This window comes from Acanthochromis polyacanthus, chromosome 15 (genome assembly GCF_021347895.1).
Source record: "Acanthochromis polyacanthus isolate Apoly-LR-REF ecotype Palm Island chromosome 15, KAUST_Apoly_ChrSc, whole genome shotgun sequence".
In the NCBI taxonomy this organism is placed as follows: domain Eukaryota; kingdom Metazoa; phylum Chordata; class Actinopteri; family Pomacentridae; genus Acanthochromis; species Acanthochromis polyacanthus.
In genome coordinates this window covers 10,468,837-10,487,212 of record NC_067127.1, presented here as the reverse complement: position 1 = coordinate 10,487,212, position 18,376 = coordinate 10,468,837, and the positions used below count along the sequence as shown (strand labels likewise).

Sequence of the window (18,376 nt, the reverse complement as noted above, 5' to 3'; positions counted from 1 at the left end):
AGATCTGATTAGAACATGTGTACACAAATATACACATCTCAAATCCATGCAATACTTATTATTGCAGTACTGCTATATAAACATATTTGTAGTTTACTTCTGCACTTGTGTATCTTAGTGAACAAAATAAAACATGCCTTTTTAAAGAGAGATTTATACTGCAAAAGAAATGACATGGCTTTATCAGCGAAATATCCCAAGTATCAAAAGATTTCATTATTCAAAATGTCCCCCAGTCAAAATGGTATTATGTTAAATTACTGGATTTCTGTTATTGACTACTTTACTGCAACACCTTACTAAGTCACTAAGTAATAAGTGAAACATTAATTTTGAAATGCAGCTGTAAATAATTATGTGGGATAAAATGGTAATCTCTGTGTAGAATGCCTGAGCTGAATAGCCGTTGTGTTTTAAAGGAAAGAAAGCAGAAATTGGAACTTTTATTTTTTTTAAAATCTCTTTAAAATGTAATGGAAGACAATTTTTACAGCAGCATATAAAAGAAATAAAAGAAATCTTTAAAATTTGTACTTTGGTACAGTTCAATGTAATTAGTTACTCTCTCACTCACTGACAGTAATTAAGTTTAGAGCAGACGGTCACCTGTTGTCTAAATGCTCTTTTCCATCTCTTTCCAAATTCCTGCCTGAGGCTCTTGTCTTTGTACACAACTGCAGAAAATATCAAGCCATTTCCAGGGAGCAGATCAAATAATGAAGATGTGTCTCTGTGATATCTCATGGTCTTTCAGGTGACTCAGCGTGTCTGTGTTTTTGCAGAAAAGTGAGGACTGTATTGGACCGTTTGCGAAAGTGATGCTGGCAAGCAGATGCACCCAAACATGGGTACATGCATGCACACATATATACACCTTTCCATATAGTATACAAGCTCTGCATGCTGTGAGAGATAAACAAATCTCTCTTTATTGTAGTGTAAACAGTGCAGAGGGACAAACCCCTTCTTTCCATCCTTGCCTCATCTGGCTCTAATTTCAGTTGGTGTTGAGTTGGCCTCGTGAAATGAGACGAGAATTTTAACTAGCTCTCTGTAGTGAATAAAATACCGCTCTTCCTGACTGCTTTAAGGCTCATTTAAAGGAGATTTGACCAGAAGAACAAAAAGCTACACTGCCCATACGGTCAGTGGAAGCAGTGATTTCGTAACTCCCTTTTTCCTCCAGTTCTGCAGAGTCTACAAATGGCTTGAAATATGAGATCCCTTGTGTTAGTGTCCTTTTGTATTTCAGAGTATTGGTAAAAATACAGTGAGGCTGCAGGACCTTTGAGTGCTTTTGGTAGAGAAATTTGTTATTTTTTCAGACAATAAACCATAGCTCTGCTGGTGTGATTTGCATAACGAAATGTGGAGCAAAAACAATTGATAAAATGAATTTCTGGCTGAACCAGGTCATTCATACAATGTTTTTGCACTAAATGAGAGTTTGTGAAATTACAGAGTGGATAATTTTGAGTAAAAATTCGGAACAGATGTATTAGCATACAAATACAGTATACTGCATTGCTGTTCACAGTCATGGATATTTCAAATAATTCAAAATGTTATCACCTCTCAGTAATTACATTATTCCTAAGCTGAACAATACAGTATTTCATTTCTTGAACATCAGACCTGTGGACCTGTGGTCTGCATCATGGCTCCACATGAACAAAAATTGCCAGAGAAATTCAAAAATGTGATTGTGCCACGTCGCAAGGATGCAGGAGGATCGGTGACCAATTAAAATCAGTTCAAACACAGTTGCAGCAGTAATCAGGAGAACAAATCATAGCACCACTAATCAGAGCTACAATGATTAGCCTCCTAAAATAATGCCAAGGACAGTGTATCGTACTTTAACAATCTAGCTCTGAAAAAGAGATGGGAAGGTGCCTAAAACTTGGCATAGTGATCCCTTCCTGTGACTCAGCTCAGATAGTGACAAGGACATTGCATAATGTCCAGCTAATACAGGCAGCTTTCAAGAAAACTCTTTCATGTTGTTTGGCTCAAAATCACCTGATTAAACTTTGCCAAAGAACATGAAAAGAAGCCTGATGAATGCTGGGATGAGATAACGATACATTTGTTCGCATCCGGTGTGTTTGGTATGAACCTAGTCAGGACTACCATAGTAAATGCATAGTCCTGACAGTGAAGCATGGAGGTGGGAGTGATGTGCTATGGGGCTGCATGACTGCAAAGGGCGTTCAGGAGATGACATTTATAAATGGCACCTTAAATGTTTATGGATAAACCATAACAATGGCTTGCAAAATGACTTCCAGTTTGCAAAAGCTTGGCAGAAGAGGAATATTCCACCATGACAAAGCACATTGCCAACAAGCATGAGTTTTTCTAAAGTGAAAACGATGGCCGCATAACCACTCCAGCAAAAAGGAAAATAATAGTCTTTGAAGAATGGTAGAACATCATATTATGAAAAATCTAGTTTGCAGTAAAGCAGAGCAGTTTAAGTAGTTAGGTTAAAGTAAATAGCTAACAGTTAAAAGTAACCAGCTACAAGCAATGCATTGCTGTTTAGGACGAGAAAAGAAAAATGGCTGATAGTTAGCCAAAAGGGATGTACAAACATTTGAAGTGGTAGGACAAATATGAAATAATGCTATAAGTTAGTGAGTTATAAGTTAGTAAACAGCTAAACATTTAACAACAGCTAAACATTTAAGAACCATTTAGGCTAATGCTACTTACCTTCAAGTAATGCTTTGACAGTTGAAAGAGTTAGCTAAAAGTGATGGATAAACAGTTAAAATTAACTAGCTATTTGTAATATGCTACTGTTTAAAAAATAATAATTAAAAATGATAACAAGCTAAAAGCAGTTTCTAAACTTTTAAAGTGGTAGAAGGAATTTTAAAAAAAAAAAGCTAAAGTTACCTAAAGCTAAAAGTAAACAGCTGAAAGTAAGTAAACTGTTGAAATACTTGGCTAACAGTAATGGTTCAACAGTTGAAATATATTAGCTAAAAGCTATGGACAAGCAGTTAAAATTAACTGGCTAAAAAGTAATGCATTGCTGTTTACAGTGAGAGATAAAAGTAATTTATAAGTGGCTGATCTTTAATAAAGTTAATAAGGTTGTTCACTATTTGTGAACAGTTGAAATAATTAGCAACAAATAATGAATACAAAAGTAAGATAATACTTGCTAGCATAAAGTAATGGTTTGAAAATATGAACATTGAGCTAAATGTAATGTAACACAACAATAGATAAAAGTACTAGATAAGTGGTTGATTTATAATAGTAACAGAAATATTGAATACAAGTGAATGTAGTAAACTAAAAGTACACACTTTAAATAATTAGATAAAAATAATAGATAAACATTTGAAATAATGCAAGTTAGCTTAAAGTAATGGTTTGCCAGTTAAAATAGTTATCTAATAGTAATGGATAAACTATTACAATTATCTTGATGAACATAATGTAATGTATTACTGTTAACAATGGCAGATAAAAGTCATTAATTATGGTTCATAGTTAACTGAAAGTAATGTCTTAACAGTTGAAATGGTAATAAAAACATTAAATGACGCTAAAGTTAGATATCTCTTATAGCCAGAAGTTTAACAACTGACTCTAAAAAATAGATCAAGAGTTTAAATAATGACCTAAAAAAACAATAAATGAATGTTTTTTATATACATTTTGTGCTAGATTGTGCCACACTTTATTTTGTCACACCTCCAGTTGTCACACTCTCCACATTTAAAATCTGGGTAGATTTGGTTTGTTGTATGGTACAGAGACACAGCTGTCTGCAGGGAAGAGGCCAGAGGTTTGAGGTGTTTCAATGCAACAGACATGAACTAGATCAAACTAGAGACAACATGAAAATTCATGCCTGATGCTGAAGGGAGCAGCGAGCCAGTCTGAAGGCACAGAGAACGAACTCTGGACGATACACCTCTGTTTGATTTGGCCTGACCAGAGTCTGCTAGGAGGAAATCACTCAAGGCTCGCACTTGTTACATGTGCACACGTGAACGTGCATGAGAGACAGGCTTCTCTGAGTTTGCGTAGTTTGCCTCTAAGCACTTGTTAATAACTGACCAGGAAAATTATTTTTTTTCCCAACAACAAGATTGTTCTGGTCATGTTGAAAGATAACCGCTATCAGGGTTCTGACAGCATGTGAGCCTGAAGCATGAAAAGAATAAGTATGTGCTGGGGACTACAGTGACTTCTTGAAATGATTTTCTAATTAAGTCAAGTTAATTATGACTAAATCTCAGTACAACAGAAATTACTAATTAATTATTCATCCTGTATTCCATAGAGCAAATCTACTGTACTCACTTTGTTCTATTTAGTCTTTTTTTATTTAGAAGACCTGAATAAAAAGTAAATTAGTGGTGGTAGCAAACCACAAATTTTCTAAATAAATAAGCTTTCAACCATCGCATAACTCGATCAGCTATTCATTTATTCATTCAAATTCTGCACCTATAAAAGTCAATTTTAATCAAGTGTGTGCCAATTATTGATCTTTATAAATTTAAAGTTGGAAACAAGCATTCTGTGCAAAAAAAAAGACAATGGTAACCTAAAAAGGAACCTACAACACTAAAATAGTTTTCTTTTATCTAATGTTATTTACTTTTCTCTCCTAATACCACATTTTAGCATCTAAATAGACTACATTGCAACTTGAATTTTAACAATGACAGGTTAAAATGATCGAAAAGTTGTGAATTTGAAGGATCATTTCGTTTAGAGTTATTGTGCAGGCGTTCTTGTTTGCTGAAGTAGATTTTTAATATCTCTGCTCTCACAAATGAAGTGTGTGTAATATCCCTCATTTCTTCTAAATACCATCCATTGCATTTAAGAAATGGAAACTCCAGATCTGAGGAGTGATTTGTGCTTTGTTTATGCTGTATAACTGATTCCAAAGAAACTACATCTGCACTCCAAATAAATTATACTAAAAGAACAACATGAAGGATCACCAGGTTTCTTCTGGGTTACACTAAGTTTAAGATCTACTGTATCCTGACAAGACAGAGGTGTATGTCCACTACACATCAGTCAGCAATCAATAAATTTACATATCTTATAGAAGAAGCATCAAATGTTTATTACGTTAGTGTACAGTGGTGGGCCGGAATGAAACCTACAAACTGGAGATCCCCTCTAGATAAAGTCTTAAGTTCAAATCCCCCCTTCACCCACAGAGCCTTTGAGGCCTTTGGAAGGTGAGGAGCAGGATGATAAACATCAGATGAACTCTGTGTTGCAACTTAGCAGGTTTTCAATGTGTTTAAATCTTCATCTATCTTCACATAATCTAACCCAATCTCTAGTCAGTGTGACAAAAACAATCTAGCCATGTGACAGCGTCTGATTGGCTATGTGAAAAGTGTGTCACACTGTACCCCGGGTGTGTTTCAATTTACAAGCCAAAGTCAGGGTTTTGGGGTCACTTTGGGATCTGAGGGTGAGTCAGACTCAAACTTGACAGAACAGGATGAGATAACCAAACACCGCAGCCTCAGGAGCTGTTAACACCTGTTTGTCCCAGGTTCAAGGACACACAGTTTACCTCCATAACTTGCCTCTCTGTCCTCTGAGCTCATCTGGTTACCAACCAGTTTCATCTGGATGGCGTTCAGAGACGGCAGAATAAGTCGGATCCTGCCAGACATGAACTTTTATTGCAACGGGGAAAGATTGGGGAGCAATTGGTGTGTACAATTTGTTACATAAGCAGCTGCATTACAATAAACAGTAGATAATGCATGCAGCCTGTCACTAGAATAATTTATATACAGTATGTTCATTGATATTTCTTCTTATCATTATTGGGCTGTGTGATCCACTTTTACAGCCTTTGTAATCTATTACTGTGTTTATGTTTTGGCTTCTTGTTTCACAGGAATTTTACAGCGTTGTTTAGCAAATGTTTATTATATTACAATTTTTTTTCTGTCAAAGTTTTTGATGTTCTCTCAGAACAAGAAAAGGAAGCTGTGCATTGCTTGAAACAGATCCACGAGCAGATCTCTCTTCTCAAATGAAGCTGCACTGTAATTGCTATCATACTGGCAGTCCTTTTACTACTGCACACTTTGTTCTCTGATTGGCTTCACTTGCACAATAAGAATTTGACATGTCAACCAATGTCTGTGAGCGCAAAACACTACACAGGAGGTGGGGTGCAGCGCCGCGGCTGTGATTGGCTGTGAGTCCCACACACCCCCCACTGGAACAGTACAGGCTGAAGGGGAGACTGTGTTGCATTTGTGTATACCTTTGCATGTGTGTCTGTGTGTGATGAGAACACCAGCACCAAAACATCCCCAGACCTCCACTTAATCTCACAAATGAGGGTTTTGTGCATTGTGAAATAATTACAGTGTATTGACTCCTAGTAGCATATTTTTACTCCAAATGGCTTGATTATCTCACTCACAAGCACGGGTTTCACTTTCTCTCAAAAACCAATAGGCATTCATTCTGCAAATAAGCATCCAGGCAGACACACCCCAGCAAATGGCTGCTGGGGTGTGGGTCCAAGATCAGCCAGAGGGAGAGCAAACAGCTGGGCTCATGAGGTGTCATCCTATCCCATCTCTATTCCAGCCCATTTTGGACCCTCAGCACATTCCTCTGTGAAGCTGCCACCAATGAGTGAAATATTACCACCATGTCACTTTAGCAATTAACTTTCTTCACAGATATTATGCAGGAGGAAAACAATGTCCTTCATTTGACTTGTGTGTTGATGATACGTTGCAGAAAAGTTGATTAAAGACAGTTGAACTCATTCAGGACATGCACTTTGAGCTCCTGGACATCTTGATCCCCTCTTTATTGCAACGTTCTGGGGTGGTTCAATCAATAGCGCCTCTAATAAAGCTGTCACTAGCTGGTGGTTGTAAATAAAATGGGTCATAAAACAGACACAGGATGTTGTTGAACCGCTGCTACTTTATGTAATGAATGCATATTATGTAATATAATGCTACACATTTGTCTTCTAACACTAAGTTTTTTTGTATTTTGAAAACTGTATTTATATGTGTATAAATAGGTTTGGACAAACTATTACTTGTAACTCTCACTATAAAAACACTAAACTGACCAACTACATGAGGCCTCAAGACCGCAGAGTTGGCTCACCTTCTCGCTAACACAACTGAACACTACAACTGTCACTAAAGTAGGATTTATTGGGCTGCTGTATTGAACTGAATTATTATGCAAGAGTCTAATAAACTGGGAACTCTCGGTACAGCAGCTAGATTGAATGAGAAAAAATGGAAACACTGTCATGTAGACAACAGTGAAGATTTTCTCAAATACTGTATTATATGAAGTAATTTAACATTGTCAGTAATCAGAAGGTTGGATGAAAAATTATTAATGGCTATTTTATTAATGAACTAATCAATTTCATAATTTTCAACAAAAATGAGAAAAAAAGTCAAAGGTCAATTCATGCTTGACACGTCAGGATTTGATCTTTGTCATGTACGAGTGGCTTTGATTTCTGGCCTGATTGTTGGATGAAAGAAACTGTTTAAATAAAGATAAGATAAGACAGAACTTAATAAATCCTAAAGGAAATATTTGTGCCAGATATTGGTCATAAAAAAGTCACAGTGACATGGCAATAAATGCAGTGCTTACTAGAAAAGCAATAAAGCATGAGTGCAATACCATAGTAAAACTAAAACTAGTAAGTCAAAATAGTTTAGAATAGAAGAAGTAATAAATAATAGTGGCAATGATTGAAGTAATGGAGCAGTGGTGCATGTGATAATAAAATATTGCAATTATAAGATTAATTATGATCAGCATATAACAATTATTGCATTAACTAAGAAAATAATTGTGAGATTCATAAGTAAGTAAATTAAACTTAAGTCCTCCATTGTGCAGACTTTTGAGTGTTTGCTCTCTGAGGTCACAAACCTCCTGCAGAGGTCAGTGTTGCTCTGAGCCAAGACTTGATCTTTGGGCCTCTCCAGTTACTGAGGGTTGTTCTGCTGTCAGACAAAGAAACACTTATTTTGACCTCTGCTGATAGGTGCAAATTCCAGTAATGTAAACAATAAAAAAATCAGATAATGCAAATTAACTTCCCTTCAAAAAAATGTGGAGACAGAAGGGTTGCTTATGTTGACATCCATCTAAAAAGCTGAATTGTAAATGTGATTTATTACATTTATAGACAAACTACAACTACATAACTGATTAAATAAATATCCAAACATGTTGTTAACACTGCTGAGGCTGTTTGATGAGCAGTCCACTCTGCACCACGCTGAACCTGGTACCGGGGCTTCACCTCAACTTGAGCCAGCAGTCTTTCAGGAATTCCTACCATGTTTTGTTCACATTAGCAAAGCTTTCACTGTGACTGGACTGATCTGAGTTTAGAGGGCGGCTTGGAAACATCAGATTCCTCCACACTGGCAGCAAAGCATAGACCGGTGAGTATCAACTTTTATTCTCTAATAAATCTTGAATAAATGGTAAGCCGTTAAAATTTTATCGCATTGCAGTTGCCTTTTGTTAATGTACAGACTTTATGCATGCTGTTAATCCAATCAAATTCGAAATGACTGCCAACAGGAAACAGAGAAGAGGAAATTCTTGATTTCTGAACCTGAAAAAAACATGCAATTACTTAACAGTTCTTGTGTTTAGGGGTTCAAATCTATTGATTATCTTGTAAAAAGGTTATCTTGTGAAAATATTAAAGCATTCCGATCTTGTTAACAGTTTGTGAGGCGAGAGCACTGTTGAAAGTTAGTTTAATCACGTTTTATCTGCAGGTGAGCTGTGAAGTGAGTTTTGGACCATGGTGACTGTGATCACAGTCCTGAAGGTGCTGGGCCTGTTTGTTGCAGACCTCATCAGCTCCGTCATGGACTGGTTCCAGACCAAACCAGAATGGGCCAAACTAGAAGTGCTGGAGGACACAGAGCTGAAGACAACTGGAGGTGGTGAGTCACAAAGCAGAAACAAACTTGCTGCATTTGCCAATTTTTAAATCAAAAGTTCGAGTCTTTTTTTTAGTATGAAATTCTGTATTTGTGTTACTATTTATTGCAGTCTAATGAGGAATCTGCCTGTCTATTGTACAACAGAGGAGTTTAAACTAAAAAGATGGCAAGAACTTGATTTGTGCAACTCTGGAATACATTTTTACACAAAATAAGACCTGCATGTTTTGTCTCCCATCACTTCTTTTGGAAATATATCAGGAAGAGCTCTCTTAATGGCCAGTAGGAACAGTAGGAAAGAATTTAGCAACTGAAAAAATCAGGGGGACACCCTGGACAGGTTGCCAGTCTGTCGCAGGGCTACATATACAGACAAACAAGCACACTCACATTCACACCTACGGGCAATTTAGAGTAACCAATTAACCTCAGCGTATTTTTGGACTGTGGGAGGAAGCCGGAGTGTCTGGAGAAAACCCACACATGCACAGGGAGAACATGCAAACTCCATGCAGAAAGATCCCAGGCCCAGCCCAGGATTTGAACCAGGGATCTTCTTGCTGCAAGGCGAAAGTGTTAACCACCACACACTGTGCAGTCCCTCAACTGAAAAAATGTGAAGCTAAATTTTATTCTTTCTGAATGTCTTAAAATTAAGTTTGACACAAAACCCAGTTATATTTCCAGATAACACTAATGTGAAGCTAGACTGGTTAAGCTGTAGGAGTTTGAGATTTTGTAGGACAGCATTACATAACTCGTTCATCTGAAATATGTGAGTTATAGCTTCTGAATAATATCTACACTCAGTAACATTAGGATTCAGTAACAATCTGCCGTCTTTTCAAGTCCACGAGTGACACAAGGCCAAAACTCTGTGGGAGAAGACTGGAGCTGTGGTCATGGTTGTCCGACGACCCGAATGATTGTTGTGCAGAGAGGTATGAAGTGAAATGCCTGTCTGTGAGCTGAGAACTGTTTAACTTTCATGTATGCTATTTGATTCTCTCTGTCCTCCTCTGTCTAGGAGGCGACTGAGCTGTCCTCTCTCAAGTCCCAGCTGCAGGACCTTGAAGTGCCTCTCTTTGCTGTGGTGAAAGAAAACCTTGGCAAGGAGCTGGACTGCTTCAAGAAGTATTTCTCTGGGAAGGTCTACGTGGATCAGCAGGTCTGCTCGGGCAAAATCTTTAAAAATATTCAATGAAAAACTGAGAATTACATAATTTAAGGCAATAAACTGCTTGCACATTTCTCTCTTAGAGAAAATTCTATGGTCCGCAAGAGAGGTGGATGCTCCTCTCCACGTTTCTGCGTGTTGGTGTGTGGAGGAGCCTGTGGAGGGCCTACAGGAGGGGCTTCAGGGGAACCCTAAGAGGTGAAGGTCTTATCCAGGGAGGAGTCTTTGTCATTGGGCCAGGAGATCAGGTAGGATGCAACTCACAGATTAAATTCTTCATGATGAGTATATCTGGATGTTTTCATGAGCTAAAACTCATGTTTAGTCCCTGCAGGGTATTCTACTGAATTTGGGCATAAAGTGAATATGCTGGCCGTACTCAGAACAGCCTGCAACATAAGAAATGGCATGGCAAGATAGATTGAATGAATGGACTTTTTGTGTGACATTATGTAACAGTGACTGCCTGCCTGTTCCTATATGCATGACTTTGGTCTCAGCCAGGATTTTCCTACATCACTCTGTGGCCTCTAACATGTTAAACTCTACTTACACTGCATCTGCATGAAGCATGAATTTAATCTAATTTTGACTGCATTTAGAATGTGCTGATGTTTTGGCAATGTCACAGCTCTGTGGTGAAATGTGGCAACTTACCTGTTTATTGTCGTATATCTGGTCTTATTGCGTGATAAGTGTTTTGTGTGTTTTAATGATGATTTGTTTCTAAGTTCTGTAGAGAGAACAATTCTGATGCTACACAGCACACAAATCCAACACTAAATGTGGGCCTTACATGGCAGAGAATAAGAAGTTCAAGTGATAAAGGGTATTCAGCATCTGTGTCTGTAAGATTCTCAATCATCCAGGTCATGGTAATTGTAAGAGCTTTAGTATAAGACAAGGAGATTTCTATTTTTGGTTCTTGAGGAGTTTTCCCCTCTCATGCAAGAGATTTCTTCAGTTATAACTAACTAATAGAGTTGCAGGTCAAGATTCACATGCCTCAAGGTATGAGTGTTTGCAAAACTGCCAGGTGAGGGATGACTAAAGACTTTAATGGTGTTAAGATTGTGTGGGAGGAATCTCAGTACTGTGTTGTAAGTACCCCGTGGCTTTCTGAACTTTCTCTGCAGAATTTGTACATTTTTGTCCTTAAAGAAGTGTCCAGTAACCTTTCAATGCAGATGAACTGCTGAGTTCATGTCCCAAGTATCACTTATCTGGTACTTATAACACAATCTTGGGATTTCTTCCCAATACATTTTTTACCACCAGTAATAACTTGAGTCATCCTTCAGCTGGGAGGTTTCACAATCATTTTACACCTTGAGGCACATCAGTTTTACATGTTAACTGGCTACTAGCCATGTAAATGGGGTTTGAGAATACATAACCTGGGACTTTTTATCAGTCACTTTGAACAGAAGAAGCCTCTTGGACAAAAATTGAAATGTTTCTAGAACAAAAAATAACCATAGTTGTCTTTTACGAATCTCTGGGAAACATATGGCATTTAACTGTTAACAGTAAACCAATATGCTGTCATTTATCGACATATTTCCAGCCTGTGCAACTTGTTTTTGTGTGGTCTTGATTGCTCCCTACTGTGTCTTGGCAACGATCAAATCTATTGTTCCTGCCAGCTTGTTCGATTAGTCTCCCTGCGCTCCCAATCGGTTAGTACGCCTGCGCCGAATTCTATTTGACAAAACGTCTGATCGGAGAGCGTTGCTTGTTGCTTCATTGAATCTGGGAGTGGTCGTTTATTATGAAACTAGTCCATTAACTTTAGGTCCCAGTGGCTGTATCAAAATACGTGCACCTGCAGTAGCAAGCCTCGCTAGCTCTAGGCTAACTAGTCAACCGAAGAACATCATCTGACAGGCTATGCTAATAAATGCTAATTTATCGACGGTTGCCACGACGCTGTCGCCGTCATAGCTGTTGACAAACCGCAACAACTTTGGTAGGACACGCAAAGTGCATATTTATTGTAGTTAACTGTCATCTGCCTAGCTCTCAAAATGCTAAATCATATGAAACAGCCCGTTTCAGTTACAATTTTAAGTGTAGCTTGTGGAGCCTTTGGTTATTGTCAGTGGTTAAGTTACACAATTACAGTATCAAGGTCATTAACTGCATAATTGTCATGGGGCGGTCCACCAGTCAGTTTGTGCCACCTCATCTTTTTGCTTCACAAGCAGACTAAATGTCGTTTTGACTACGATATCAGGATACTTTTATTTAACAGTTAATGTGTTTTAATCAGCTGTTAAATTAGTAGCACAAAATATTTAGCCCAAAACAAGTACGTATGAAATAATCTCACACACCTACACTGAGCTGCTATTGCTACAAAAACAACACATTATTGACAGTGACAAATAGAGTTAGGTAACCTGTGTTTCGCAGTATCTGTTAACTATGCTTGGAAACAAACACCGTGGACTATACCTAGTTCAAAATGGTTCTCAGAGCTTTATTTTGCAGATTATTTTGTTAATTATTTTCGCTAATGTGGTATAAGTACAATTTAAATCGAACTCCTTTACATACTGTTGTGTTTTTAATCTGAGATATAAACCCATAATTTGTAAACCTGTCTGCTTTGTGTGAAAGATCTTAAGGTTCAAAGTAACCATTAACTGTTGTTCCTGCTGTAGTTTATTCAAGATTCAAGGATATTTATTGTCATTGTATTTCTGCAATGAAACTTTGTTGACATTTACAAAAAACAAAACACAACATAGTTATAACAAACAACAAACAGCTGTATAAAACAAGTATTAATTATATATACAAGTAAATAGAAACAAGTATTTAAAAGTGTAATAGTGCAATGAGGTGCAATGTCTGCTTTAAAGTGTTTACTGCAATTCTTGCCATATTTACCCTTAAAATGTATTTGAAAAGAAGTATGACATTAAAATACTCAAGTAAAACCACATAGATTTCTAATCAAAACATACTTATAGTATTAAAAGTAAACCTACTTGTTGGTGTAGGAGGAATGACAGAATCAATGAAGTATTAAAAAACAACCACGTTTCCTCCTGCAGTGGTTTAAATAAGGAAGTATGCAGGGTACCAACATATAACAACAGTCAAAGTACTGAAAACTTTACTTGAATTTACTTTACTTGATTGTCCTTCAACCAACCAGACATCTCATTTCTGTAATAATTTTAGTAGCTTTGTTTATTGTTTACAAACATTGTGCAATGTCTCATTGTTGGCAGCTGTTTTCACTGCTTGCGCTGCAGATGCATTTCAAAAACCCAGCCTCTTGTTTGTGTTGCAGGCGTGTACGTCTGTCTCTATTGGCTGCTTATGTTATCGTTTTTTCACTTCTTTGTCCCCTGAGATATAAGTGTCTCAGCTGGAGCTAGAGAAGAGAGAAAGCATTTATTTGCTCCTTGGCAGTGGAGACAAGTCAGTATATGACATTCTTACTTTTAATAGTTTATATTTTTGTGTAGCATTTTGTAAACTGATGTTTGTGATCTCTGTCAAATGTATGCGTTGGTGTCTCGTCACATGCAAGAGAGAGCTGAAGGTGCAAGAAAATAAGAAGTTTATTTGTAAAAGAAAAGCGAACTGTAATGCTGTAAGATGTGAAGATAAGAACCAAATATTTTTACTTTTGCTTTTTCATTTTGTTATGGCACACTGCAGTCCACAGAGTGAAAGTCGGCTAACCGGTTAACAGTAGGTATAACACTGAAATTAAAATGCCATGAAGGAATGTTTTTCTTTTAAAGCTGCCAAATCAGTTACCCTTGAAAGTAGGGCTTGCAGATGAGATGCACTGTGTTATTTTTTTATTTTATATTCACGCTCTGTAGCATGGCGGCGTGGTTCGACCCTGCTTAGAAGACACCTGTGTTTTGTGTCTTCAGTGAAACCTTGAGGGAGTGTGTAGTCAGAGGATCAGGCTTTTTCCAAAATCCCTGATGCTGGCACTGTCCAGATGTTTCCACCGCTTTGAGGTGGAGCCTTCCCCGGCGTTGCTCTGCGCTCCCTCTGGGGAACTCTACCGTGAGCAGACAGCCTTCCATCCCAGCCAGGCCCCCGATTTTAGGAAACCAGAACGCTCTGTTTCACCAAAGTAAAGCCAAAGCAAGTCCTGACCCGAACAAGATTTCTTCAGGCAAGGACATATTTGACTGCTTACACAGTCACCTTTTTTTTTGCAACCCAACTTGCGTTGGTTATAGTTGCAGTTAGTCGTGACCTGCTTCCTTGGTTCCTACCAACTTTGTGCTGGAACTAGCAGCTGTTGTGAAAACAGATAAAATAAATGTGTATTTACTAACAGTCATTTTATCTTCAAAGCACTGTATCATTTTTTAATTAAAGTTACCAATCAAGTTAGAAAACTTAGGAATACTTTCAGAGTGGAGTTTCCATATGGTCTGTTATTCATTCACAGCAAATATAATTAGCTCCCTGTGACAAAAAACATAATATCTTTGCCTTTGGAAGTAACGTCTGACAAAGGATTTAAAGACCTGGGTTGTGGAAATTGTGATGGCTGTGGTCATGACATTTTATAGACCCAAACAAGGATCTATATTTATCTATATATTTGGATAGTACGTTCATGTCCCAAAGTAGCTGATCAGAACACACACTGGCTGCACGCAAAAGGAGCTTATGCATGTTTTTATGTCAGGTATTTTATCTCATTGTTGAGATTTAGTTGAGATGCTATGCTGGCAAAGAGTGCCACACTAACAGACAGATATAGCAACACGCTGAGTTGACTGTTGGGTCTTGTTGGCGTCTCGACCTCATGGAGATTTCAGTTCCTCCTGTGGATTCATAAGAAAGAGAAACTGCTTTGCTGTGAACATGTTAATATTCAACTGCGTCTCTACATCTGAGAGCTACAAGAGGCAGTGAATGAAAACTGTTTTGCTAAAACAAGATGATTAATTGTTCTTGGTTCTGTGTTTTATGCTGCAGTGTCTGAGTCTGGGCTGGAGGGGAGCTATTCGGAATGGGGATGTGGTCACTGGGTCGTGGCGCTGTCGGAGCTGCCCTAGCCGGGATCTTTCTGGCCAACACTGATCTGTGTATTCCTAAAGCTGCCAGTGCATCGCTGGAATACCTTGAAGATGCGACCTTGCGCTCCACCACAGATGGTCGGTCGGCTTTCTGATGCAGTTCCATAATGTCTCCCACCACTAAGCCTGCTTTGTCTTAACACCAGCCGTTCTTGAGCCTATTAGGATGAAAATTAGTGTACATCAGCACTAGAATCAGCCATGTGTAATTTTCTTTACCGTTACATGTTTACATGTATTGTACATGCAGTGAATGAGGTTTTGTGCTGCATTTGAGGAAAAGCAGCTTTTTAAAATCTGCCGGTATTACAGATTAGATCACTGTAAAGCACTGAGAAACCATTTACTGTTTTAAATAAGCATGTTCTACATATGCTCCATGTGGCCATGAACATTTAGTTTTCTCTCTACTTGAAGGCTGTATCTTTTATCTTCTACACTTCATTGAATTATTATAGCAGTAAAATACATTAAATGTTTGTGATTACTTTATCACTGGCATGTCAGCTTGGAGAGTTGAAGTCGAAAGATTGTGTTGTTTTGTCTGCAGATGACAAGGTCATCAAAGCAAAGAGTCTGTGGGAGACGAACGGGGCGGTGGTCATGGCCGTTAGAAGACCTGGATGATTTTTGTGCAGAGAGGTGATTCTCCAGCTCCCTGAATATGAATATAGTCTATTCTGTTCAACTCTGAGTTACATTTTCCCTCATGTGTATAACTGTCATGGCATAGGAAGCCCGCTGAGCTGTCCTCTCGAAGCCCCAGCTGGAAGAGGCTCGGGGTCCCTCTGGTCGCTGTGGTGAAAGAGAACGTCGGCACAGAGATCCAGGACTTCAGCCGCAACTGGCTGGGACATCTAGTAGATGAAAAGGTTAGCAGCTCTCCCCAGTAACGTCAGATCTACCAGAGCTGTGGTTACAAGTACCCAGTCTTGCTTTTTGTATTTTTTAAAGACCAGTAACAGCAGTAAAGCATCTGTCTTAAAACCTAGCAATAAAACAGTCATGTTATTTATTTGTTTGATCTATGAATATCAGAAAAGCTGAAAATTGTCAAAGACCCAAATTGGGCAAGTATACATCACAAAGAGGCTTAATCTCAATGCACTCCTTATTAAATAGAGGCTATAGAAGTGCTTGCTTCTTTCTAACAGCCAGCCATAACACATGCAGAATCTAATTGTTGTATCTTTCTCCTTGTGTCACTCTTAACAATATTCAGCTTTTGAATTTTGACATTTGTGTTAAAAGATACTGAAAACTACATGTTTCATTTTCCTGATTGCTCACTAAATGTACACTGTGTTGTAGAAACATTTCTACGGCCCGCTGCAGAGGAAGATGGGCGGTCTGGGTTTCATTCGTCTGGGAGTTTGCAGAACTTCATCCGGCCTGGAGGTCCGGTTACCAGGCAACATGAACGGAGAGGGTTTTATCCTGGGGGAGTGTTTGTCATCGACCAGGAGATCAGGTAGCCCAACAGACATCTCAGCTTCACAAACTGGTCATCACTGCATTCTTATACATGTCTGTATTTACCTGTGTGCTGTGTTTTGCAGGGCATCCTCCTGGAACACCGTGAGGAAGGAGTTTGGTAATAAGGTGGAGACAGCAGATGTGCTAGAGGCTGTTAAAAAAATTGCACCAGTGAAATAATATTTTGTAGCATCAGACAAAGGTCAGTTACGCTGTATTAGATCAAAACTAGAATTCTGAAATAATGTACAGTTAGGATTAGCTATTATACTGACATTTAACTCTGTTTGCATTGTCTAATATCACTTTATACCTGTTTTTGCACAGTAATTTGCTGTTGGGGATGAAAAATCTAGCTGTGAAATGCCGAAAAGAACCAATGTTATTACAGCGTTTGTCACTGATTATTCTGTTACCTCTGCAGACAATGATGAGTTAGATTTTTGACACGGGTATGAGAAAGTAAGGGACGTAGGAGTTAGCTTTATCATTCAGGGTCATCAATAAGTTTAGATTACTTGAAAATTGCCATTTAGAAAACCACATGCTTCAATCTAAAGGCACACTTTTATGAGCTGTTAGTGGTACATTTTAAATATCACTGGTGTGTAAAAGCTTCATTTGCTTCTCCTGTTCGGGCACCTCAATGAGCCTCTAATATGACAGACAACAGTGTGTGTTCTCTGTGTGTAATAATGACAACTTGACTCTAAACTCAGCACTGAGAGGAGCAGGTTTGATGACCAAAGGCACACAGGTTCGGCTATTGTTGTCACATTTGAGACTGTTTGTGGTGACTGAAGCAGGTGTTGCTTGCATGTGTGTGTTGAGTGCAACAAGGATAAGTGCATACTAGCTGCAGTTAATAAAGACCTCATCACTATGTCTCCACTAGGCTCCGTTGTTTTTACTTTTATTATTATTAATTTGGTGACATAAGCCTAAACACGTTGATGATGATTCCCAGAGGAAATGTGACTCGTCATCAAAGGGCGTGTCTGTGGTGGTGCGGCGAATTTCGATGTTTCGCCATGAAAATTGAATTATTTATATCTCAGCTGCACGTGGTCCAATCTGGACCAAACTTCATATGGTGGACACCAGTCCGGGTCTGAACACATCCACACTCATGAATTTAGAAATACTCATAGCGCCACCTACTGGCAACAGGGAGTTCTTGTCATTACATTTGCACGTCCCGTTGCATGATACGTTGTCATATCATTCTAGAAATTTGGCAGCTCAGCGTTCACACCTAGATGATGCCACAGTGAAGATTTTGACGATTCATATAACGCTGTTGCTGTGGCAATGCATCACTGCCGTGACAAACAAAGTACTTTTTGACGGGTTTAAAATGCTCAAAAGCTCGCCAAAATCAACACACATATCTGGATTGGTAAACAATTTCATATTTAGGGGAATTTCACCTGATTGTGGCGAAATGGCCTCCCCTCCTACTCTCTGCCCAGACTCCACCCTGACTCCACCCAGACTCTGCCTTGGCCCCACCGATGTGGTCACTTGAAAACTACGATGTCAAAGGGACGACGAAATTGTATATTATTATCTGATTTGTAGCTCAGTGAGTTAAGGATATGCCTATGGAGCTGCAGGTTGCTGGTTCAAGACCAGACCCTTCTCAAATTTTCTGAAAAACTTAG

The 18,376-nt window shown here is 38.5% G+C and overlaps 2 pseudogenes; both read left to right on the top strand.

The window, feature by feature from the left end:
- The first annotated feature begins 8,373 nt into the window (after positions 1-8,373).
- Positions 8,374-14,168, top strand: LOC127537483 (peroxiredoxin-like 2A; annotated as a pseudogene).
- Positions 14,106-17,595, top strand: LOC110948536 (peroxiredoxin-like 2A; annotated as a pseudogene).
- The last annotated feature ends 781 nt before the right edge of the window (positions 17,596-18,376 follow it).